Below are 5692 nucleotides of genomic sequence, written 5' to 3'. Positions count from 1 at the left end.
TCAAGGGACCTTAGTTACAGGCCAGACAAAATCAAATCCACTGCAGGGAGCACATATACAGTTCTGCAAGATTTCTTTTTTGAGTCTGTGTTAGTAGGCTCTGTACATGTAAACTCTTGCATCTGTCTTTTCTTTGTTGTTACGACCATTATTAGCAATGAAGATACCCAATACATTTTAGCTGTGAATTTTGTGAATACATTTGTGAATTCAGATTTTCAGAATGGACTGAAAAAAACATTGCACTTAGAGAAAAAGTAACACATCCACAAGCTAACAACGAGGTATTATCATTACCTATGCAATTGTGTCTGCACTAAAATGACATTTGATTTCGTCTCTCTATATTTTTGCATACTTTGTTCTGCAAATGAATATACCAGACACTGTACAGAGAGATGACAGGATACTTTATCCTGAGTTTCCTTCCTGGAAGTTACACTTTATTACTTGTAAACTGGAAAATACAACCTGCATTGTTCCCAAACCCATGGAACTGCTTAAGAAGAGAGGCGTCTAGAACAAGCAACATTTTAAAGAGAAAATTGGACTGTAATTTGGACTTGAATGTTGGACTTGAATGCATAAGAAAATGTCAATTCAATAATAAAAAATGCTGTGTCAAAGAAAATGGCATTCTAATTAAGTCTTATGAACATTTTGGAGACAAAGGGGGTAGATAAACACCATTTGCATCCCCTAGCCAAAGCAATAGCACTCTTTCTTTTATTTAACCTTTTTACTTCTTTTTTTCATGCCTCTTACAAGCTCTATTGATTGGGTTGAGTTTTTGTTTGTAGAGAGGGAGAAAGTTAGTAAACTGGAAACACTCCTGCCCTGCTAGCAGAGGTGGAAAACAAAAAAAATTCAGTTGCCAAAACCTGGAATTATGTTCTGAACATAATGCAGCAATATTTTGATATTTTCAGTTGGACCATTTAGAATGGAAATAGAATTATATCATATTTGAAAACAGTTCTGGAAACAGAAAAGCTGAAGTCTTTGTAATTGAATTTTTCTTGAAAAAGGTTCTTGTGAAGAGCAGTTACAAAAAAAAAGTATTGTAGATGGGTCAGTGAGGAGTACTGCAGGCAGAGAAATAGAAACATTTTCTGTATTTGACATTTGCAGTCCTATAGAAATCTTCATGTGGAAAAGCCTGTGGGGAAAAAATTCAAACAGAGCATCTGATGTGATTGGTCAAATATTCAGTATAAAAGAGGCTCCCATTTCCTTGCTCAGTAAAAATAAAATTGATGTTTGTGGGTTTTTGCTTTTGAAGTTGGGCCACAGACAAATCTCTTTTCTTTATTTTGCTTCTTTATTTGTTTGTTTTTGTTTTGGGGTTTTTTATTTTTATTTTTTTCCTTTTTTTGTTTGTTTGTTCGTTCATGAGACAGTAAATTTCTAGTTTTCATGGCTTTCATAAGCTCAAACCAGCTCATGCTGAATGAAATAAATGAGGTCTCTCAAACTCTGTACCTTTTAAAATCTCATGATTCTTGAGTGAGTGTCACAGTGTGGGTGTGGAGGCAGCAGTGCTGTGATTTAGTGCCCACAGGGGTGGTACAGCTGCCCAGGGTATCAGACAACGAGCCCACTCGGGCTTATTTATAGAGACCCACACACTTTTCATCTCCCTTTGGTATTTTTATTTCAGTAGCATTTAAGACCTCAGCCTTCCTGCACTTTCACATGAGAACACAGTGCCTCTCCTGACGAGCTGAGATTTTAAGACAGGCGGAAGAGGGGAGAAGGAAGAGAAGGGCTCCCTCACTCCATCAGCTCTGCTCCGGGTTCCCGACAGGAAAACTGGGATACAGAGCCTTGCCCATTTTGAACTGTGGTTTTTGTGTTTTGGTTGGGGTTTTTTAAAGACAGTCATGCTTTGGGATTGCACAGAAAACCAATTTGCTGCACAGTGCCACTTAGAAAGTGAACTCGTGTCTGGACAATTTTCCACCAGAGCCTGTCCAACCTCCCAAACTGCTTTCTTTTGTTGCTTTTGGGATGAACTTGACTTTCATCGCAGAGAGCTCTCTCCTTTGTTTTCAAAGGCTTTTTCTGCCAAGCCAAGTAACTGTATTTCTCAAGCACAGTCCTCTGAAGGCACTGAAGCATGTTGAATACAGAAGAGTAATTTGTTCCCTCAGGCTGTATATGTCTTGTATTAAAAATTACAAGATGTGAATCTGTGGCTGTGCTGGGAGCACACACTGGATTTGTTGTATGGTGAGAAGAGAACAGGTTATGGTTAATCTTGTTCATTCACTGAAGATAAGAGAGGCGCTGCCCTTTCTGCTTTTTTGTTTTCTTGGGTCTGGATCAAATCCCCATCTGTCCATCAATGTGAACAATTGTGTCTGATTCAAGAGTGCTTTGATTAAAAACGATATGGCTGGAAACACCCTTTTTACTGAGAAGAAATGAATAAGGAAATGGCCCTCATGTGTGAGCTTTTGGGGAGAGACTGTCTGCTCAGCTCACAGGCCAGTCAAAATATGCTCTCCAGCAGGGAAATTAATAAATAGACCAGTTTCAGTAGATGGAGATTTAAGGGCAGGAGACTAATGTTGTTCTAAAATTCTTTTGGGTTGGAACTTAAATCCAATCTTAATGAGGTCATAGTAGAAAATTAATTTATTTTCTATCTTCCAAACAATATCTTCTTTGTTAAACAAGAAAATTGGAGAGTTTTTTTTTTTCAATAATTATTTTTATATATGCTCAAAAATGTGCAAAAGCTCTGGCCCCTTTCATTTCCTGAAGACAATCATGATAACCTTAAGTGGACCACATGAATGAATTAACCTCATATTCCTAAGTGTTATGTAGAATTGAAAAACCTCCATTCTCTGGACTTCCTCTGTATGGGATGTTAAGAATGATATGAAAGAAGTGGTTTTGTAGTGAAAATACAAAAACTGCTGAGTAACAGCAACATGAGTATACAGGGACCTGGTTTGGACTAGTCTCCAGTGGAAGTGGTGGAAACTCCATCATTCAAAACATCAAAGTCTTATGACTGTTGAGAGTCTCGCAATACCGGGTGTTTTTCTTAAATCTCCAGCTTCTGGAATCAATGAATTTGTCAGCATTTCCATGTATTTTACATAAGCAAACCCACAGACAAGCTACTGGTGTTGGTACTTGTGGAGAAAAGCTCAGAAATGAGGCTGAACAATTCAAATAGTAAAATACAAAGAAGAAACAGTTCCTGATTTGGCAGATCTGGCAGATCTTTATATTTTGAATCTGCAAGTTTGCCTGTCCCTCAGAAAATAAAAGCAGTGGCCTATGAACACAACAAAGAATTGTAAGAGGTGGTGTGGGCATGCTGGGATCCTGGCATACTTCAGGAATTCCCTGCTCATCCTTTACCTGTGGCTCTTTGGAATCCCACAGATGTTGGGTGGGTGTTTTACAGAGCTGCTGCAAGGCAGGGAAGGGCACAGTGGGAGGACTTAACAAGTAAAGAACTGCTGGGATCCACATCTGGGGCTTGCCTTTGGATCTGTCCTGAGCAAGGGAAGAATGTCACTGTGTATCTAAAGCACTGGTTTTAGGAGTGATTTCCAAGTTCAGTGTCCTGCATGAAGTGTGAAAGTTCTCCTCATCAAAACATGCATTAATTTAGCAACAAAGGACTTGACAATGCCCCCTTAAGGAATGGATAACTCTTCAGTGGCAGAGTCACAGCTGACCCAGGGGAAGAACAGAGGTGACTGAGGAGAATGGGAACCTCTTGACATAGGTGATGTCTGATGGCTCCACACTGTGTGCAAGCAGGTAACACTTCAGCACCTGGGTGGGTCTCACTTGGATTTTGGAAGGAAATGAATGGATGGCAAGGCAGATACTTCAGGGAAGAGCAACTTGATGGAAGTGGTGGTATAATAATGCTGAGATTACTCTCCTGTGGTCAGGAAACTGTTTCTCTGCTCATCAAATCCAGATAGATCTCTGTGTCTCATGGCTGCAGACCCTACAGTCACAGGGAACACCCAGCACAGTGTAATGCAGCTCTGGTGTTACAAGGGCTTTCCAAGAGGCTGCAGAGATGCCTGGAGCTCAATTTACACACAACCTTCTCCAAAATCCACCCAGGGTGGGCCACCACATGGCCAAGGCACCATTAGCTCTCTGCCAGCCATGCAAAGCACCACCTTTGCACTGAAAGCAAAGGGTGGGTCCTGCCAGAGCATTTCATTAAAATTAAAATGCACTTACAGGTAGATTCCTAGAATTTCACCTTCCAAAGGGTCTGAGCTAGTCCTGCTGGGATACAAAGAAGTGATTCACAAAGCTATTTCTAACTTGCTGCTTAGCTGCTTAAACCATCACATGGCAACTGCTGCCTTCACTAAATGGAAAAGAATATTCTTTACATGCAGACACAGTTTAATGTCTCTGCCAAAGGTTTTTTTCACCTCCTCTGCTACCCTGAGCCATCACCTGCTAGTGCTTGTGGCGTGTAAATTGGAGAGTTTTCTTTATGAGTTGCACATAAAATCCACACCTCTGGTCATGCATGAGAAACTGCTGAAAGAGCCCGATACAGCCCTGAACGTGTTCCCTGTTTTATGGACAGGACCTGAAGGTTGTTTGCTTTTCAGAACTGCACCATGTGGCATGCCTGACCCTGCTGGCACTCACAGATACTAAATGACACACACTTGGCAGGGGACGCAGCTGGCTAATTCTGCATGCAGCTTACCTACAGACTGGCTTTAAAAGGAGCCCAATTAAATGATCCAAGGGGTCAGAAGAAAAATGAAGGCATTGCTAGAGGAGTGAAACCTTTTCTACCTCCTGAGGCAAAACCTACTATTTTCACAGTGATCAGGGAAAAAACAAAGCAGAACCGATGTTTTCCCTTTAAAAAGAAGCCTATTTTACACTTTTTTGTTTTGATCATTATCACACTTGATATTAATTTTTGATATTCTAAAAGAGATTCTCATGCTATATGAATATTATTTTAATACTGATCTTTTTCTTGTTCAATAACTGTCTGCTTCCGTGGGATTAATTTTATAGAACTGTTAGTTTAGGTGAACAAATATAACAGGACCTGCCTGTTGTTCTTTGTCTTGGTTGTTGAGAGTTTTTCTAGTTGGGCAGGTATAACCCTAATGTCATTTGTGGGACAGAATGGGCTTCCCAAATTAGTCTGTCTCCTAGTTAAAAAGACATTTCAAAATCAAAGTTATCTGCCTAACAAAGGGAAAAAGCACTTGTCACAAGTTTTCACAAATCTGAATGGCCTTCTGGAGTTTTTAAATGATCCACCAAGGGACTTTGCATGGGCTGCTGCCAGGAGCACAATGCTGAGCACATTGTGTGCCAGTGCCCCACAGTTTGCAAAAGCCCAGGCACAGTTTGTGGTCCCAGCTCTGCAGGTCAGTGGTCACCAGGCAATGCAGGAGCAGCACATGGGTGTTTCCAGCCTTAAAGTATTTGCCATCTCAATTCTGCTCCAAAGCAGTGATGAGTTTTCTCTGGAGGCATGCCCAGCCCTTTTGGGGAATATACCTCTTGCAAAATAGGACATGAACTTGCGTTTCCTTGATTAAATCTTGTGGTATGCACACTTTGAGAGTTGCCCAGCAAATGCCTTCTGCTTTTGACAGCGTGGATCCAAAGATAGCTCACGCTGCTGCTGTCTGGGCAAACTGTTTTTCCTTCTGCT

This window comes from Parus major, chromosome 20, assembly GCF_001522545.3.
Source record: "Parus major isolate Abel chromosome 20, Parus_major1.1, whole genome shotgun sequence".
Lineage (NCBI taxonomy): Eukaryota > Metazoa > Chordata > Aves > Passeriformes > Paridae > Parus > Parus major.
This window is presented reverse-complemented; position numbering follows the sequence as displayed.